This window comes from Cherax quadricarinatus, chromosome 24 (genome assembly GCF_038502225.1).
Source record: "Cherax quadricarinatus isolate ZL_2023a chromosome 24, ASM3850222v1, whole genome shotgun sequence".
Taxonomy (NCBI): Eukaryota; Metazoa; Arthropoda; class Malacostraca; order Decapoda; family Parastacidae; genus Cherax; species Cherax quadricarinatus.
The window spans coordinates 34,247,600-34,269,077 of NC_091315.1; the positions used below are offsets into that span (position 1 = coordinate 34,247,600).

At 44.0% G+C, this 21,478-nt stretch overlaps 1 protein-coding gene across 1 annotated transcript in view; it reads left to right on the forward strand.

Moving 5' to 3' along the window:
• LOC128690760 (WAS/WASL-interacting protein family member 1-like) overlaps nt 1-21,478 on the forward strand; it is a 169,535-nt gene that overhangs the window by 24,813 nt on the left and 123,244 nt on the right. The window lies entirely within an intron of this gene.

Below are 21,478 nucleotides of genomic sequence, written 5' to 3' on the forward strand. Positions count from 1 at the left end.
TGATAGATCTTCAACTTTCTAACAAATATGACCTAAATGTAATTGATAAGTAAAACCAAAGGATACACTAAGGATGCTTCCGGAGGTTAACGCCCCCGCTGGCCGGTCCCAGACTAGGATTCCCGCTGGATTAGGTATAATCACCCGGGTTGTTACTGCCGGTTGCACGCAGTCCAGTGTACAAACTACCTTGTCAGGAACTGATTTGAGGAGCTTGTCCAGTTTCCTCTTAAAGGGCAGCCAGGGTGAAAAGCTTTGCTTGTTGTCTCTCGAAGTCCAGTCTGGTGATCATATTGCTCCACCCACAGCTTGGTCTCCGACCAGGGCTCATGCTTCTTGTTAGTGCTAGCAGTGCGCTGTCTGACTCATATCTGACGTAGATAAGATGTTCTCACTAGAAGCAGTGTCTAAGGCTGAGGTACGTGATAGAGATATAAGTGGGGTGTATTTCAAGGTGCAGGGTAGGTGGTTGAGTTAAGGATAGGTGAAGGTATGTTAAGAGTAGTGGGTACGTGGATGTATTAAAATACAAGTGGTGGTGGTGGTGGTGTGTGTAGAGAGTGAGAAAGCGGTTGAGGCGGAAGAAACTCGCCAGACAAGTCTGCAGGTGGCGGCGTAAGTGAAAGTTGCATGGATCACTTATTTATAGAAAGTTTTCTGAATTCTACCCGGCCTCCTTGTGTTTTTAGGGTGCATCATTGTTGATTTGCTAGGGTGCAACATTGTTCATTTGTTAGGGTTCAATACTGTGGTATAAGGGTGCACCATTGTGATGGTGTTAAGCTGCAGCCAGTCCAGACAACATGCCCTAGGTAAAGTAATAGCCAGTAGCGGCGTTTGACCTGCTAATCTTAGTATTTCCGGTGATCATTTGTCCCCTGAGCTCTTTCCACGATCCGAAGAATTTGGAATTATTAGAAATGCCTAAAGTCAACGAATGCAGGAGAGAAGGTGCATCATAATTTATACCAGTGAAATACTGCAGGGATTGGTTCCAGTTCTCCGCTCTGGAGGGCGGGAGGCTCCGTAGACTGCAGAATGCTCCAGTAAAATGCAGGGGTACAACAAGCATAGACATTATAAGGTATCTCAATTGGTATAAAACATGCAAGACTCCTTTAATAAACATAAGGGTATTTAATAACAGGAGGGCTGTTCTGGGACCGGGCCGAGGATGCTATGATCCGTGAACCAACAAGTAGATACTCCTATGTTTACAAGATAAAATTAAAGTTTATCCAGGCATTTCCCGATCAGCCGAACTGTGGTGGTTAGCTTGGACTGATCAGGCACCAACAAAGCGGTCTGGTCCAGGAATCTCCCACGGGGGGGGGGGGGATGATTCCCTCGTAATCCTCAACATGTAAGCCTTTACCTTCAATGTTTCCATCACTCAAGGCACTACAAGTGGTTCAAATATATAGCAGTCTTCATACCTGCCCTGCTCCACATACGGAGCTATTCCTGTGTGAATGCCTTAGAAAATAAACGATGTAATATGAATAGCGCCCTTCAAGGAGGGATGCTTGATAACTGGAAAAGTGGGTAGATGGATTTTTAATCTTTCATAAATCGGACGTAAAGAAATAATCTAGCACAGTAAAATCAAAGGCTGCCACAGTGAAAAGCTGTTCCTCAAGGCACAATGCTTGCCTCAGTTTCTCATTCTCATATCCGACGTGTATATGAGAATGAGAAAGCACTGTATGAACCTTTGCTGACGATAGTAGAATCTGTATGATAGTGGCATCTATTGAGGACAAAGCAAATCTCCAAACTGAAATAAGCAAGTCTTCCAGTGGGTCACGGTCACAGAAAGCTATATGATCATTGACTACAGATTTCAGCTCCTCCGCTCCGCTGTGGAAAAATTGAAGAATTACGAACCAGACTGGGGTATATACCAAGGCAGGCACTAAATACTGTGGAAGAGAAATGTGAAGGGGACTTCTCTTGCAAACGTCATATGTAATGTTCAAGAATCACAACAGTTGCTGATAAACACAAGAAATTGAAAGGCTGGATAACTAGATAATTCGAAGCTACTGATGATAGTATTTAAGCCATTTGCTCTATCTAGACTGGAACATTGCTGCACACTAACAATCCCTTTTTAGGCAGGCGAAATCGCCTGTGGTTTTTAGTGGGTGTGGGTGGGTGGGAGTGGGTGTGTGGATGTTGACTAGATGTGAGTTGTTATCGCTTAAAAGTGCTGATTGACCTTTCGGTCCCATCTCTGTAAATTCCACAGCCTTCCCCGAACCCCAAGCTAACCTGATGCCACTTCTCGTAGTCACTCAGTCTTGTGTCCTTTTAGTACTTTCCTTTATCTTCTGGAGTACTTTTCCTCTCACCCCCAACCTGCTCTTCAATGTATTGGAGTGAAAGGTATGGGAACACTTAGATAAGAAAGTAAATAGCGGAAGAGCCATAAGCAAAATATGAGAACTGTCTACCTGTTGCCATTTCCGGTCCCAGACTAGGTCTTCTGGTATCAACCTCTGTGGTCCAAGGATCTTCAGCCTTTTGAAATCATACACAAGAAAAATGCCGGGACAAATAATGGAAAGTGGACCAGTTCTTGCACCAAGTACCACATCATCCAGGCTGTGATGTCTTCATATGCCTTCAGGCCGCAGGCCACAACAGGCATCAACAGGCATCAACAGAGGAATCTGGTCTCAGATTGGACTGCGGGAATAAAACTCTCGAAGCCTGTCATAGGTATACACATGTATACTAGTCAAACAACAGTATTAATCCATAAAAAAAAATTATATTTTTAGATAAAAGCAAAACAGGAATATTTTCGGACGAGCGCCTCTGAATCCATTACTTCTACCTCCTGGTATCAGAAGATTCAGGCTGTTAGTGCTGGCAGCTTGCAGCCAGCACAGTCTGATGAAGCATTTCAATAATTACACTTGTGTTGCTTTCTAAAGACAGCAACTATTGGCAATTCCTCTTGGAGGCCATGTCTATAGTTAGCTTTAGCGTACCTATTGCATTCTTTCTCATTTGTTCTATTATGCTCATTTTGCGAAGTTTGACCAGTTTTTAGCTATTCGGCACGATCGATATATATATATATATATATATATATATATATATATATATATATATATATATATATATATATATATATATACTAAAGTTCCTCAAAGAGCTGGGTGAAAAGCTCATCATAGAAACCAAGGACCACAGGGCGACCAGCTTCCTCTTTCAGAGACTCAGTGTTGCGATCCACAGAGGAAATGCCTGCAGCATTCTGGGCACGCGCCCCACCGCAGGGGAGCTGGACGAAGTATTCGAGATGTAGCTCTGAGTTACCTATGTTGTTTTACTTTCTGTTGTATTTTTGTGAATGTTTGGCTTAACAATTCGCAGACAGGAGGAATTATTTATAAACATTGTCTACGTCCACAGCATGACTCGAACCTGCAAACTCTGTATCAGAGTGAAAGTTATTTCATCAAATCCTGCTTCCACCCCCCCCCCCAGACACACACACACAATAACCACAGTGACAGAATAGTGAATTTCCAAGTGAATTTTAGGCCTTACTCTCCAGTTTGGCATATTCGGCACATAATACACGTATATTTGTAGACTACTAAATTATGTAGATGGGTGTGAAAACGTGAACGAAATGTTTCGTAGGAGGGCGTCCCTCGGGTATCCTGTGTTGTGAGTCCATGTTTATTGTCTTTTCTGAGTTGGGAAGAGCCTTCAGCGTTGAGGACTCACTGCTCTTTAAATGCTAAAACACATGGATGCTGCTGCAAAGCCTTGCTGACCCTCGTCTTACTGTTAGACCTACTTGTTGAGGAAGATGGGGAGGGGAGGTGCTCATGCATGGTAATTTTTATGAATTTTTTCTCATTTTGAGATTGATTGTTTCATATTGTTTCCCAAGTTAAGGGAGACTCTGTGTGTGTGTCATTTTCATTTGAAAGAAAATTTGTAAAAACAGTGTTAAAATGTGGGGAAAAAAATTGTGGGTTTTTGCTTTTAGAGTATCGTGCTTATTTATATATTAGTTGTAAATGCTAATTCATGAAACTAGTGTCATATAGTGTCTTTGTTTATAATTTGGACGAACCTATTAAACCAGCAGTCTATAAAGATATAAAATTCAAGATACATATGATAAAAATATACCGTTATTTATAAGAGGATCAAGTTATGAAGGTAAGAGTGATGCTTGGTGGTGAGTATTGAAGGGATAAATATGTAGCTCAGTTTCCTGTCCATTAGTTTGCTGCACCTGTATTACTGAAGCTGCAAAGTTTGCGTGACTCGTGATTATGCAACTGCATCACTTCTAGAGGCATGTTGATGCGCACCTACATAGATTTTTTCCCAGTAGATCATTGGTCTGATTGTGAGCATCGTTTCTAGAGGCAGTCCGATGCGCAGCTGCAAAAAAAAAAAATCCATTCAACCTGTTGTGTGGCTATGAGCATCACTTTATGAAGCAGTCTGATGCACAGCTGCAAGTCTTTTAAGCATGAACTCGACTGTTGATTACTGACATATATTCACTCATATTTGTTGGTAGTACTACTAAATGTAAATGACTGGATAGTTCCTTCAGCCTGTCTACACATGCTGGCTTGATAGCAAGTTTACGTGGAGAAGTGATGTGGATGTTCCCCAGAACTACCACCAGGTAAACAGGTCAGTATCACGAGAAGACAGTTACACCTGACAACACTACACCTGCCTCAACACTTGTGTGAATGCTATGCAGAACAACCTCTCCCCCTCCCCCTTTCCCCATGATCATCTTGAACTGTTGTTATCATTTGCTGACTTAACTCTTTCCTCCAGGAATCCTCTGGCTACCACGATTGTTTTAATCTCCAGTACATGCAATACAAGTTGTGTATGGAAGTTTACTAGCTCAGCATCGTTGTTTTTTCCCTGGGCTAGATCCATCCTCTTGTTAGAAGTTGAGTACGAATGTTCTCTGTGTTCCGGCTCACTTTTTCGTATATTTCTTAGTGCCTTTTTATATTTTCATCTTTACATTAATACAGTCACATCATGCGGTAACGCAGATCTACTGTATATGAGATGTTACAAGGTTACAGCACAAACTGTGTTTATCTAACACTTTCATCACATAGGATGGTTATTTATGCACTGCTTTTAGCACCCACACCCACCTTATGCTGGCAAACTGAACACGGGTCTTACATTTAAAACCTTACCAACTAGAATGAACCAATTCAAACTTGGACTGGTGCATTAAAATCCTTTAAAAAGCAGTTAAGAGTGTGAGTGGAAGCACTGCAAAGCACAAATCTCACTGCTAATCACTTCACGTCGCCCATATTGCAAGCAACTCTACACATCTTGCATACATTTATAACACGTGTAAACCACTTGTCTTACCAGGTTAATGCGGTTAACAGTATATACATACGCACTCGTATTACACAGCCCTGTGGTGTACACACTCGTATTACACAGCCCTGTAGTGTACACACTCGTATTACACAGATCTGTAGTGTACACACTCGTATTACACAGATCTGTAGTGTACACACTCGTATTACACAGTTCTGTAGTGTACACACTCGTATTACACAGCTCTGTAGTGTGTTACTCATTTTGGATGCATACTCATCGTAACCTCTGCAAGTTAATAGGAATTTCGGATTCTAGTTACTGTGTCGGATGATCTTGGAACAGTCATCAGGTAGGTAGAAACTTATACAAATGTATGTGTGTATGTAAGAGGTGTGACCGTGCATGTATGTGGGTGGAGGCGGCCTGGCAGGGAAGCTGAAGGTGTGTGTGCATCAACACGAGTTGCGTGTCATTCGCTGTCAGCCTCTCCACTTCAGTACACTCTTTGCTGTTGCAAGTCTTAAATCACACAGGCACTCTCCCCACATAATACCCTGTGATGGTTGGCACCAGTTCTGCAGATGGCATGATAGTCCGGGCTGCTTGAATTCCCGGACCTTGTGCTCAACATTAATGCATCCAGAGTAAATCAAGGTGTTGAGTTTCCGAAGATGTAGTCGGTACCAGTTGATCTAATATACTCCAGATGAAAGCGTGGACTGCTGGACATACAGAAGCAGGGTAATCACAGAGCAGACACTGAGCACAGTAGAACGAGTGGAGCTTTGAAATTAGTAATATATCCTTTTTAAACTCACGTGTGGGTGACTCACGCCAAACCTGTGGGATGAGAGTAAAAACGGGTAGGTTACCAGAAGGATCCTGAGATACAAATAACGACTGAACGCCCTTAAGAAATAGGTGAGAACAGAATAGTGAAATCAATACTGATAACCACAAATATAAAGAAGAGTACACTCTAAAACACCACGAGAATCGATAAAAGTTACCCATACAGGATAAAGCAGCCTTCGTTTTGAGGAGTGGAGTGGAGGGTGAAGTGAGGTGTCACCCAGGGCAAGGACAAGTAAAATACAATAGAAAGGGAAAAGAAATATTTTATCTTTACGTCACCGGGCGAATCATACCGTAAGTGAGGGACCTGAATCAGGCGGCACTAACATACAAGCTCATACAAAAATTAGATGAAGGTAACGAAGGCTGAAACCACTCGCACTTAAATAACATAAACTTTAATACTGTAATACGAACTTTTTACTTTCCCTCTCCCCCACACTGTGCCATTTCGTTATTCTTCTCACACTTCCAGAAGTAAAGCTTCATTAAATGCACCTGTGTCAGGGTAAATGTAGGTAGCTTTTGTTCTCGCTAAATAAGTGCCGTAGGTACTAAACCCTTAGTGAAATCCTTGACGATATCCTCTTTGCTCTACTGAAGTCTCCCAGCTCATGCTGACGGTAACTATCACCTAGAATAGGGTACGAACACACTCCTGTGTGCTCAATTTTGTTTAATAAAAAAGTACGATCTGATCAACAGCCTGGTTGATCAGACCTTGATCCTCCAGAATGCCTGGTCTGGGACCGGACCGCGGGGGCATTGACCCCCGAAAACGTCCTTCAGGTATCGTATCCTCAACTCTCTTAACACCCTCGCTCTGGCCTCTTAATTCCCCTTAATCCCTCGCACCTTCTCATGTTGCCACTGACAGATTTCATCACTTGATACACGAAGCTTACACATAGCTAGAAATTAGAAATTTGTGTAACAGTGTCCATACCCTCAGCCATTTCGTGTGTACGCCAGCCAGCATGTGTGTACGTCAGGCAGTATGTTTGTGCGTCCGTATGTGTGTATGCTAGCCAGTATGTGTATACGTCAGCCAGTGTGTGTGTATGCCAGCCAGTATGTGTGTACGTCGGCCAGTATATGTGTATGCCAGCCAGTATGTGTGTACGTCGGCCAGTATATGTGTACGTCAGCCAGTATGTGTGTAAGTCAGCCAGTATGTGTGTACATCGGCCAGTATGTGTGTACGTCAGTCAATATGTGTATACGTCGGCCAGTATGTGCGTACGTTAGCCAGTATGTGTGTACGTCAGTATGTGTATATATACTGTATGTTCCCTGCACCATTTCCAAGCCTGGGTTTCTAGTCGCACTTGTTAAATTATGCAGTAATTTCCAACGTTGTGTTTATTTTATCTTCAGAGTGTTGGAGAGCGTACGGCCGCGCATGTACAACCTTACCCATATTTCGCAGGTTGACACCCACGCAAGGGCCAGTTGACGTACATACTACAACCAAGACAAGTTTTACTTAAGAATGCAGCGTATTTCTTACATTTATATCATGTACATGTAATAACCTAGGAGGAGCTGGTGTTGGTACAGCACACAGCTACTGTAATACTCAGTTGTAATTCATAAAAGAGGTATTAATTGAGTGTGGTGTAGAGGAAGTACCATAGTGGTGAGATAGGCGTGGAGGGTAGTAGTAGTAGTAGTGGGTATCCCGGACCCATACCAGTGACCAGGCCATGACGTAATCCACGCTTCCGGACCTGCCTACTCTCCCTCACTGCTGTGACTCTTGTTGTTTTACCTGTGCTTTAACCGGTTACGAGGACTTTTTAATCCTACAGTGTGGTCTGAGGCCAGGCTTCCCTAATGGCGGTTTTAGGACTGGATTGCCGTGGGTTCCAAACTTCCGTGCTGCGAGTTGTTTACAGTCGTGTCGTTGCGATTTTGCAAATCCATTTCATTCTTTTATCTGTCTAACCTCTTTAAAAAAAATCCATTAATTTTTTTTATTTGTTTCCTGTCATTTGGATTACATTGTCAACTAGTCTTACCTACATCCTTAATAAATATAAATATTTTTAATTTGAATTTATGTGGACTACCTTGATGGAAAGTTTGCAGCATTCGTTACTTATAGGTGAGGGTCAGTCAGGTGCTCTCACAGCAACTGTCTCGTCCCCTGGGTGTAAATATGGGCCGCTTGCCAGCCTTGACACAGCTCTCAGATTTCCGCTAACTTAGTAAATGGTAATGTACACACTCGAAACTTCACTCGTCTCTTCGCCGCACAGTAGTACTGTAATTCCTGATTTACTTTTATGGGGGTTAAGTCGATTTTTCCAGGACCTTCCAGCTAAAGCTTTTGGAAGCTATTACTGATTCTTGTTTTCCTGGTCCTTGGTATATTTACTCCTGAAACTGTGTAAGGAGTTTGCCTCACTTAACCTATTCCATTTCCTATCATATTAAGACTAAAAGAAGTATTTCCCGTCCTAATGACAAATCTGAATTTGTAGGTTTCCCTGCATGTTTCTTGTGCATTTGTTATCAATCTAACTTTATATTATATTCAGCTCAGTACTGGGACTATTCTGACTGCAAATGTTTGTGTCTTTTCGAGTTTGTACACACATTCTCCAACGTCGAAAAATGCAATAATGATATTTGATTTGTTCTTAAAAGGTGGTTGACCAGGTAGTGGCTCTGCATAAAATTATGACGGAATCTTTGTTCAAGTTCTTGAATTCTATTGAAGTTTGTTGGCTGAAGTTAGATGATCTGTGTGTGCTTACAGTAATTTGCTTGTTTGTGAACTCAGAGTTGTAATAAAGTTGGTAGAATTACCGACAATATGTAAAGTAAAAGGACACAAGTGCAACTAATGTGACATTTATTGTGGCAACGTTTCGCTCTCCAGGAGCTTTATCAAGCCATTACAATGGCTTGATAAAGCTCCTGGAGAGCGAAACGTTGCCACAATAAATGTCACATTAGTTGCACTTGTGTCCTTTTACTTTACGAACTCAGAGTTGTTTGCCGGGGGGTTGAGACACAGCTCTTGACATCACCTTATAAACTACTTTGTGATAAAATTAAGACCCATGTGCAACATCTGGGTATCATTATTTGAAATACATTACTGATTTCTGGCCTTTTTGGCCTTGTCTTACCTGCTCCTTGAAGTTGTATGTTTGCTTCCACCTCTTCCTCATGCAGTTATACGCGCGTGCGTGCGCGTGTACAGGTGCACTGGGCAAGGGAGACCACTTTCTCACTGGGCAAGGTACACCACTTTCTCACTGGGCAGGGTAGACCACTTTCTCATTGGTAACTTCCCTAAGTTATTTGCTCTATCAGTAAAGAACTAATGAAATGGTTATGGAAAGGACACTTGCTTACAAAAGGACACTTGCCTACATACAATTGGGGACGCTTATTCGAGGAAAGGTTTAGACAGTAAAAAAGTGTTATGTAGTGGGAGAAACAGACAGGTTACGAGTGGATATCACGTAACAGCCCATCCTATCGTAATTATTTTTATTGTAATGTATTTCGCAGTCTTGTGTGTACTGTAATTTACGAATGTAGTGTTGTGTGTAGTGTATTAAACCGTGAGTATGATGTGGGTGATTGTTGCTTCAGTGAACTTGGGTGTTGGGCACTTCTGTTGCCTCAGTGATCTGGGATGCTGTGTACTCTTGTTGCCTCAGTGATCCGGGGTGCTGTGTACTCTTGTTGCTTCAGTGATCCAGGGTGCTGTGTACTCTTGTTGCCTCAGTGATCCGGGGTGCTGTGTACTCTTGTTGCCTCAGTGATCCAGGGTGCTGTGTACTCTTGTTGCCTCAGTGATCCGGGGTGCTGTGTACTCTTGTTGCCTCAGTGATCCGGGGTGCTGTGTACTCTTGTTGCCTCAGTGATCCGGGGTGCTGTGTACTCTTGTTGCTTCAGTGATCCGGGGTGCTGTGTACTCTTGTTGCCTCAGTGATCCGGGGTGCTGTGTACTCAACTCTGGCCCTGGATAAGGGTGCTAGACCTCGTGCTACAGGTCATCAGTGTTCAGACTTGTCAAATTTCTTTTAATTTTCGACCACTTCTTTGAAAGACGTAGGAAGCTAGCATTTATAAAGTAAAGGAACTAACATTTATAAAGTACAAAAAAGCACAGTACCATGACTGGAACAATACTCAAATATCCTGCATATAGGAGAAAGAGGAGCAGCTTACGACGACGTTTCGGTCCGACTTGGATCAGTTACAAAGTCACGCTGGCTTCCTCACTCTTTTCTGTTAGCGTGACTTTGTACATGGTCCAAGTCGGACCGAAGCGTCGTCGTAAGCTCCTCTCTCCTATGTGCGAGTTATTTGTGTAGCATTTGTGAAGTAAGGAAACTAGCATGTCAGGAAGCACTAAATAAGGGCAACGGGCCCTGGCTGGCTTCCGCAAGCCACTCTCCCCGCTGGGCTCTGGCTGGCTTCCGCAAGCCACTCTCCCCGCTGGGTCCTGGCTGGCTTCCGCAAGCCACTCACCCCGCTGGGTCCTGGCTGGCTTCCGCAAGCCACTCCCCGCTGGGCTCTGGCTGGCTTCCGCAAGCCACTCTCCCCGCTGGGCTCTGGCTGGCTTCCGCAAGCCACTCCTCGCTGGGTCCTGGCTGGCATCCCTAAGCCACTCTTCCTGCTGGGCTATGGCTGGTTTCCGCAAGCCACTCTCCCCGCTGGGTCCTGGCTGGCTTCCGCAAGCCACTCTCCCCGCTGGGCTCTGGCTGGCTTCCGCAAGCCACTCTCCCCGCTGGGCTCTGGCTGGCTTCCGCAAGCCACTCTCCCCGCTGGGTCCTGGCTGGCTTCCCTAAGCCACTCTTCCTGCTGGGCTATGGCTGACTTCCGCAAGCCACTCTCCCCGCTGGGTCCTGGCTGTCTTCCCCAAGCCACTATTCCTGCTGGGCTGTGGCTGGCTTCCCCAAGCCACTCTCTCCTGGGCCCTGGCTGGCTTCCCCAAACCACTCTCCCTCCTGGGCTATGGCTGGCTTCCCCAAGCCACTCTTCCTGTTGGGCTCTGGCTGGCTTCCCCAAGCCACTCTCCCTCCTGGGCTCTGGCTGGCTTCCCGAAGCCACCCTCCCCGCTGGGCTCTGGCTGGCTTCCCCAAGCCACTCTCCCCGCTGGGCCCTGGCTGGCTTTCCCAAGCCACTCTCCCCGCTGGGCTCTGGCTGGCTTCCCGAAGCCACTCTCCCCGCTGGGCTCTGGCTGGCTTCCCCAAGTCACTCCCCGCTGGGCTCTGGCTGGCTTCCCCAAGCCACTCTCCCCGCTGGGCTCTGGCTGGCTTCCCCAAGCCACTCTCCCCGCTGGGCTCTGGCTGGCTTCCCCAAGCCACTCTCCCCGCTGGGCTCTGGCTGGCTTCCCGAACCCACCCTCCCCTCTGGGCTTTGGCTGGCTTCCCCAAGCCACTCTCCCCGCTGGGCCCTGGCTGGCTTTCCCAAGCCACTCTCCCCGCTGGGCTCTGGCTGGCTTCCCGAAGCCACTCTCCCCGCTGGGCTCTGGCTGGCTTCCCCAAGCCACTCTCCCCGCTGTTAATTTACTCAAGCTTTCCACCTGTCTTTCATTTCATACCAAACATAAACAATGTCTCAGCTGAAGATGGTTTCTGGGATCATCCCGCTGCCTGGTTTCCCAGATCAAACCTTCCTGTTCTGCCTGATCACTGAGGCTGTTGGTGGTTGCTAACGCACTCAGCTCATACACTGAGGTCCGGGGGTCGATCTCCAGTACGGGTGAAAACATTAGGATGTTTCCTTAAGACACCTGTTGTCCATGTTCACCTGTCAGTAAAATAGGTATCTGGATATTAGTCGACTGGTGTGTGTCGCATCCTGGGACAAAATTGACCTAATTTGCCCGAAATGCTCTGCATAACAAAGGGCTTTTTATATAGTCTGTATACCATGTACATGTACCTGTAGAAATGAAGATATTATTATTATTATTATTATTATTGCGTGTAGGTCCATATAAGCATCACAAGCCCGCTAATCCAGAACTTTCTCCAGGGCTTGACAACTTCTCTAGTTGATTCGTTGTCTTTTAGGCTCTTGTGAAACCATGTAGTTCACAAGCATTTCAGGCGGCACCACTCACTACCATTACACTGAAGAATTATCTGCTGACATTTCTCTTGCTCAACATGATGTTCGGCTTCCATCCCTGCCCCTTGTTCTCGTGCCTTGTCAAACCTGTCCTCGTGCCTCCCATGTTAAACCGTCTGTCCTCGTCTTCTCTGACGAGACTCCTGGTTTCTTAACTGACGCGAAGGAATTTTTTTTAGCCTCTCCTCATTGTTCCCTCAGCTTGCCCGCTGGGACGAGTGTAGATGTCTTCAAGTAGAAACTGGACAAGTATCTCCACCAGGTGCCAGATCAACCAGCAGCCTGGTTGATTAGGCAAGCACCAGATAAGCTTGTCCCAGGACGGGGCTCTGTGAGTAGAAAATCTGGGGCATATGATGTGATATTTAATATTTAGTAGGAGGGCCAGTAAGCCAGTAGAAGACCTTGTCAAACGACCAAAAGTTTCATTAAGCGGGTCATGATACGTCTTAAGACCCGCCTCACAAGAGTTTTTGTTCAGTTTATCTAGAATACACTTCTACACTCCCCCCTCCCCACCGCTTTGTAAATTATCCTGGTTGACAGTCTCTTGTGCTGGAGAAACTTGCAGTATAATTCTATTCTTTATTGACAACGATTTGTCCACACAGTTGGCTTTCTTAAGTCTTAGACAGATCTACCTGGGAAGACGGGGTGAGCCTATATATATAGGCAGGGGTGACACCAAGGGGAGTGCACTACCCCTGTCTTAAGACCCTCCCCCCAAAAAAACAGTAATAGCTACGCTTCAAAACAAGTCTAGTCCCCCCTTTCTTTCGAACCACATAGCCACCCCAAAGCTCTGGGACGAATTGACGTCGCCCCTTAGTGTAGTGACGTATATATGGCTCATCCTCTTTCCCCAGGTTGATTTGTTTGTGACTTGATCAAAGCCCCTGTGTGGGCGAAACGTATTATCACATTACACTGCATCTGTCTTCCTTTTTTCATCATTTCGGTATTATATATCATTTCTCTCTCTCTCTCTCTCTCTCTCTCTCTCTCTCTCTCTCTCTCTCTCTCTCTCTCTCTCTCTCTCTCTCTCTCTCTCTCTCGTAGCTCTTTAGATGCCGGATTAACACAGCATACTTTATGTTTGGCTTGGTGTATCTGGTGTATAGCGTCTTATACAACTTATAGGTATGTGTGCGTGTACGCCCCTCCGTGCTCGTGAGCACTTTCGAATGTAGTGACTCTTGTACATGGTATGTAGCGGATACATGGTCAGCGGTAAGTTATTTGAACACTCAAGAATAGCATACCGCTCAGACCACACGACCCCTTCCACACCTTCATATATTGAATAATAATGTAATAAAGAGCAGTAGCACTTCAGTCTTAGGGGCATAAACATCAGTATCTGGTAAAAAAAAAAGTAGATACTCGGATAATTAGTGAAGAATTAGATATGTGTAACATCTGGGTATCTTGATTGGTAGACGTTTCACCATCCAGTGGCTTTATCAACACAAGGACATAATGTGAAAATTGTAGAACTGTATACAAAAGATGAAATAATCAGTCCCCCAGTCTTGTAGTTGAAGAGCACCGTAGTCTTAAAGACTACAAGACTACGATGTTCTTCAACTACAAGGCTGAGGGACTGATTACCTCATCTTTTGTATATAGTTTTACAGTCCTCATATTATATCTTTGTATTGATAAAGCCACTAGTTGGCGAAACGTCTACAAATAAAGATACCCAGATGTTGCACATGTGTCTAATTCCTCATCTTGTCGGCATTGTATACCATTCATGTACAACTCTGATAATTACGGTGAGAGTGAGATGTATTAATATTGTACCGTTATAACCGTTGTAGGCAGTGGTAATAGTGTGAACAAGCAGTACACCAGGGTAGAGTATCTTTTATCCAAAACCTTTCATATGGAACTGAAGTTTCTTACATATTTGCACAGTTTTTATTCCAAGGATACAACCCGCAACGGTCGACTAACACCTGGTCACTATTTTTGATAGGGGGAAATAGGGGCAGCTTGATTGTAAGGTCTGTGCATACACCGTTTTTTATATTTAAAGAAAATTGAGTAAGTATTGTGCCATTATCTTATTCTACACGTTTCTGGTGCATGTGGGAGGGAAATGTGAGACTAATGGTGAGAGGTAGAGACAATACACACCCAGGGACACTCCCACCTTGCTCCGCTCCACCAAATGAAAAAATAAACTCTGTGACGGTGCAATGCACGCTCAACCACTGATTTATTATCGTTGTTCATTCTCGTGTCATGACGTATCTATGCTTTCCTTCTCTTTACTAGTAGTCTGACTCGAGCAAAACACAGTATACCCCTCGACATCCGGCCGAAACTGCAGCTAGAGCGCTTCGTAAGCTTGGTAAAATTGAGTCGATAAGACTTATGAGGCTGGGCCAGGAGTCGTAAATTGACCCCTGCAAGCACAAATAAGTGAATATGCGGTGTGTCATCTACAAGTTATGCTCATTTTGGAATAGGCGGCCACTAAATATGTTGTGGAATTTGTCAAGGCCACTCTGGTTGACAGGGGAGTAACGGACTTAGGGCGTGGTGTAAAGGCCAGGATGACGAGTGTAGCGTATCAAGTGTAGACACTGAGTGTTGGTGGTTATTGTATTAATGTAAATATGTATTAATCAGTTTCTCGAAGTTCCTGCGGTTATTGAATAGTAATCCCGTTACCTCCATATTTACGACAGGATCACCATCTTCTCAGCTACCCAGTTTGTATAGAAACATTTTGTGTCAAATACTTTCTTTTTTTGTCGAGGAAGATACACACGGCCCCCCCCCCCTCTCTCTCTCTCTCTCTCTCTCTCTCTCTCTCTCTCTCTCTCTCTCTCTCTCTCTCTCTCCTTGCTTTATTTGCCACTGTTTGTAAGGCGAAATTTGTCACGTCTAAAACTAGTGTTAATGTTAGTGGTTTTGTAGTGTAGCACTGTTATTCACGCGTTACTCAGCGTGTTACACTTTCGAAGAGCCGTGTGAGTGTAAGCACTGACAGACTTGAGTGACGAGAAGGTAAGGCAGGAACCAGCACAAGGTAGCGTCAGTGTTTACTTGGAGTGGTAAGGAGGTGCAGGCCAGCCATGTTGTGCGCCGGAGCCACCAGCGTATTGTTCTCCTGCTCTACTCCCTGTACTCCGCTCCACGCTGGTTATTATCATTATGTTTGTCGCCACTCCTTTTACGTTTTGGCTCTAGTCACTCATAGCCACAGTTTTCGTTTGTATACCTGTCAATACACTATGCACCCTTCACCCCTGGATTTAGTCTCTTGATAATGCACCTTGACCAATATACCAAACTGATTAGTTTTATCTAGGGATGTGCCAGAGTATCGGTATCGGCCATTTTATTGGTGTTGCTATCGGTTAAAAACAGCATTCTCTTGTATATTGAAATAGTCATTATAATTTTAAAAATATAAAATTCGTATCGGTATCGGCCAAAATTTTGGTATCGTCCCATCCCAAATTTCATCCATGTTCCATCTTTCTGGTTCATCAGTTACGTAGTTTCTAACACAGAAAGGCCACTGGTAAAGCTACCATCCGGCGATGATTGATTCATATCATACAACCTGTGGTAAAACAGATCGTCGTGAATTACCTTGCAAGATGCTTGTTAAAACTGGCTTTCATGGTACCTATTTATGAATAAAACGCATGTGCTACACTTTATTGCTGAAATGTTTTGCCCCCTCCCTCTCTCTATCTCTATCTCTCTCTCTCTCTCTCTCTCTCTCTCTCTCTCTCTCTCTCTCTCTCTCTCTCTCTCTCTCTCTCTCTCTCTCTCTCTCTCTCTCCGTCCCTCCCCTGAGGCGCACATCAACCAAATAACTGCTGCAGCATATGAGCGACTAGCGAGCCTAAAAATAACATTCCGGCATCTCAATAAAAATTCGTTCCGGACCCTGTACACCATATACGTCAGGCCCATATTGGAGTATGCAGCACCAGTTTTGGGACCCACAAGTAGCCAAGCACGTCAAGAAAGTAGATAGTGCAAAGGTTTGTAACTAGACTAGGCCCGAGGAGAGGTTAAAGGAACTCGACCTGGCGACACTGGAGGACAGGAGAAACAGGGGGGGGGGGCATGATAACGACATATAAAATACTGAGAGGAATTGACAAGGTGGACAGAGAGAGGATGTACTAGAGATGGGACACAGCAACAAAGAGTCACAATTGGAAGTTGAAGACTCAGATGAGTCACAAGGATGTTAGGAAGTATTGCTTCATTCATAGAGTTATCAGGAAGTGGAATAGCCTGGAAAGTGAGGTAGTGGAGGCATACATACCATACATAGCTTTAAGAAGAGGTATGATAAAGTTCGTGGAGCAGGGAGAGAGTAGACCTAGTGGCGACCAGTGAATAGGCGGGACCAGGAGCTGCGAATCGACCCCTGCGACCACAGTTAGGTGAGTACACACACACACACACACACACACAATCTCTCTCGCATTCTTTCACTCACAAACCACATTCTCTCTCTCTCACTATAATAAATTTGTGGTTCTGGAGATATTTTTGGAGTTTCAACAAGTTCATGTTGTTGCATGCAGAACCTTTGCCTTGAAGTGAGAAATTTGTATTCTATAATTTCTCTGTTGGTCTTTTTTTTTTGGGGGGGGGGGGGAGGGGGAACCAGCCCAGTCAAATAGTTTATTATTGGAAACATAAACACATATGCAGTTTAATGTGATCCTTTATTGACAACGTTTCACCCACACAGTGGGCTTTTTCAAGTCACAAACAGATCTACCTGGGGTGGAAGGTACGGGAGCATTTATAGTCAGGTAGATCTGTTTGTGACTTGAAAAAGCCCACTGTGTGGGTGAAACGTTGTCAATAAAGGATCACATTAAACTGCATATGTGTTTATGTTTCCATATTGTCGGTATTTTATACCATTTATTGTCATAGTTCATTATTCTTCAAGAGCAGACGAGCGTGTCAACGGGGAAGACCACTCGTCTTCCACACTTGTTTCCAACTTTATTATGACTACAAAATAATTGCAACTTGTGGCAAAATCAAACCATGAACGAAGAGTATTATAATGATTTCTAAAGATTTTTTTTTTTTACCACATAGGGTAGAAATACAAAAACTTTTACTCTCTTTTTACTCTCCCTCGCTCCTCACCTTCCTCATCCTCCTCACCTCTTGCTCTTCCTCTCTTTCCCTCCAGAACCTCAATCTCCCCTCCTTCCTCGCCTTTCAGAAACTCTCCTCCGGCCCTCAGTAATGTCAGCAGAGGGAGCCTTATCAACAATTTTTCAACTGGATATACACAGCAAGAGTTGGAAGCATCTCCATGAATGTACACATAGTTGACTTTTATTCTTATTTTAAGAAAGTTAGTATGCAACTTGATAAAGCTCCTGGAGAGCGAAACGTTGCCACAATAAAATGTCACATTCGTTCCACTTGTGTCCTTTTACCTAACTGAATTACGACTTTAATGTCTCACCTGCAGTCGATAGACCTTAAACTTTTCCCTCTCCCCTTTCCCGACTGCCGCACCCACCCCCATTTTCACCTTGTCCCCTTATTTCCCCCACACCCACTTGATTTCCACTCACCCCTTTGTTTTCCACTCACTCCCTTGCTACCAAGACAGATTTCAACACTTCGAGCCTCATCCTGCGTGATGGAATATGACAGGGTAACATAGCTTTTGTTCTCAGTGTGTAACTATCATGTTGAATAAGGTAGCAGTACACTGCTGATGTAGCCACATTTCCTTCCCATTTATTCCCTTTTTCCCATTCATCTCCATTTTTAAACATCCTTTTCCACCTCAACTCTTTTTTTCTTACGCTCACTGTCTTGGCATTCATCCTCCTCCTCATTAACTTTCTCACTTCTCTCTTCCCTCAGTTATGCCCTTCTTTTCTCACACCCTTTTCTGTTACTTATCTGATATTTTAATGATTAACGATATTCTCATCTCCATACTTAAGTCTCCCAGCTGTGGCTGATAAATTTCTTTAAGCTACAAACCCGTCTTGTGTGGTGGAGTATGCCAGGGAAACCGCAACGTAAATATCATAAGTGTAGGGTAGCCGCGTACTGTGTGTGTATCCAAGCTTGTTAAAAAAAAAAGGAAGGCGGTAGATGTTGGAGTACTTCCAGGGATCATCTTCCCCAGTGAACTAGTCCTGACCTGGCCTCCTGGCTGACGAACTGATGAGTCACTGTTGGTTCTTGAAGTTCAACATGGGCACCACAGACCGGATGCTCAGGAACAGGCTGTAGAATTTAACAAGTTTTTCCCTATATAGACTACAGGTCCCTGTAATTTGTTTTGTTGGGAATGAAGTTGCTGAAGAACTTTGTACTCCTATACTTACGGAGTTATGTCTTAGTGGATGTAATTGCATATTACATTTACGTTTTGCACTGGAGGTACTTTGCAGTCTGCCTTGCCTGCCACTCTTTTATGAAGCCTAACCTAAACTATTAAAGGAGTGGACGGGTAAGCCAGCGGAAGGCCTCTGTCAGATGACCAAAAGCTCCAGTGGCGGGTCATCATATGATTAAGACCTGAGTCAGGAAACACTTGTCCTGTTTCCTGGCCAATCTTACCTAACATCACCCAGCCCACAATACTACAGATCCATCTAGCATGACTACACTTGTTCCTACTCCCTTATAATTCATTCTCATACTCGTATAATTGACTCTAGCAAACACTACAACTTACTCCCACACCTTTTATCCTACTGCCCTCCTGTATGGTGCCACACCCCTCCATCTCCAACACCCCACACAATCTTCCTCAACCCCCCCCCCTACCCAAATTTCAACACACCCTTCACACTTGAACATGATTCCCATTATTTTTCAACTCGCCTCAAGACTTCTTCAATACACACCCACACATGAACATGCTCTCATTTCTTCAACACACACCTACACTTCTTAAAACAAGAAGAGGTAATGGTGATGGAAAAATCGGTCCATGACTGTTCGATGAAGTTTATTTCTCTTTAGATATACCAAGATTGGGAGGAGGGGTTTAGGCACTGGGATACCTGCCTAAACAAAAACCTATCAAGTTGTCATTAGTTGAGAGGGAAACTTGAGGCAGATGGGTGGTGGCTGCTGTGTGAAGGGTCGCGGGGCAAGGAGGTGGCCAGGACAATATCCGTACGTGGTGCCACTATATATAGATGTGTTGATGATTGCAGGCCGAGCTGCCTTCCCTCGCCAGCCTTGACCTATATTAGTGTGAGTGTTTCAGCTGCCTACCCTGTGCCCAGCCCAGCTCTTGTTCCTCTCTCATCACCAGTCATCTTTCTTCCCAACAACCAACACCACTGCTTTGTATATTTTATTTGTTCCCATTGTGTAACCATATTATGAAGTTTTTTTTTTTATCGTATCCTCATCCTTAGAGTTATAAGGTCTCATGACATGGAACAGTACTGTGTAATATTTCAGTACTGCCTTGGTGCGGTATTCTAGTGAGTCTTGTGTTAATGACCAACCTTAGATCCTACTCATTGTCACCTGTTAACAGGATACTGTTTCTCTTCTTGATGTACTTGTTTTCACTTTTTCAAGTACATTGATACAGATAAGTGGTAGTGACATGGAGCAAAGGCGAACCTCTTCAGAATGGACACATTCAGCAAGCGCCAAAACACCCACCTAAGATGTTTTGGTATAGTTTTACTGCTAAAGGCCAAGGACTGCTTGTTATTGTTGGGGGAACGATGAACAGTGACAAATACAAGGCAGTCCTGGCAACTCATTTGCTTCCCATTTATGTATAGAGACTTTCCTGACGGAGAAGGCATTTTCCAGCAGGATCTTGACCCATGCCTCACTTCGAGAAAAATGATGACATTATTCGAAGAGAGCGTTCTAAGTTGGCCTGAAAACTTCTGACCTCATCCCAATTGAGAATCTATGGGCAATTTCCAAACGCAGAATCACGAAACAGAGCTGTTCAACTGTGGGGAGCTAATCGCTGCTGATATTAGGATGTGGTACCATGACGAAGAACTTGCCAAAATGTGTTCACATTTGGTCGATTTTATGCCAAAGCATGTAGCAATGCTTATAAAAGCTAGTTATAGTCATATCTCTTATTAAATAAATTATATTTATACTTATTTTTCAAATAAGCATTAATTTTCCAAATAAATGTCTTATTTCATCACTGTCCCAATTAATATGCACACTATGTTGCAGTGCACCACACCTTTGAACAAAGATTTAAATTTGAAGTCTGAATTTGATACAAAACGCTGATGAAACTTTTCATGGTAGAGCAGAAACACTTAAAAAGAGGATGAGGAAGAGGATTAATAATAATGACAGACGACCTCTCGTTTAGAAATCACAAAAAAGGCGACGATAGCCAAGACCACGGAATGACAGGTTGGAAAACAGTGTCAGTATTACAGATCAATGACTTTGCAGCCTGTGGCCGACGAGCAGCAGCAGTACATAAATTAAGACACTTGTCCTCCTGGTGAGCGGAATGTAGTTTAATAATTTTCCATCCGTTGCATATATGTAATTCATATAATTGTCTATATTACATATTTTATATAGGGATGTGCCGAAGTATAGGTGTCAGCTGATTTTGATGGTATCGGTGAGTATCTACTAAATTTGATAGTACAGCATCAGCCTCAACTTGGGTATCTGTATCGATGTGAGCAAAAATGTTGGTATCGCCCCATCCCAAGATGTGTGACAGTTGACTGGTTAATGAGTGAATCGCCAGGGAAATTTTGGTCATTTGTAACCAGGGAAATCTTGCCTCAGGCTCTGTATGACCCCTACGTATTTACAATGAGCTCAGTCTCGTTGCATACCTCTGCACTTCTTCAGTGTCTTAACATACGTTATCAGGTGAGGGTTCAAACTACATACTCCAAGACGAGCCTAATACATGTATATAGAGTCGTGAATGACCATGAAACCGAAGAATACATGAAGTACGTTTCCGGTGGGTGGGGGAGCGTTAACGCTCCCTCGGTTTGGTCCCAGACCAGGCCCCCTGGAGGATCAAGGCCTGATCAACCAGGCTGTTACTGCTGGCTGTTGGCTTTTGTTGAGATTTCTTTAAAGCTGCTCTTAGATTTGCCAAACGAGCATTCACTACAGAAGTTAATCGGTTGATGTGTGCTCC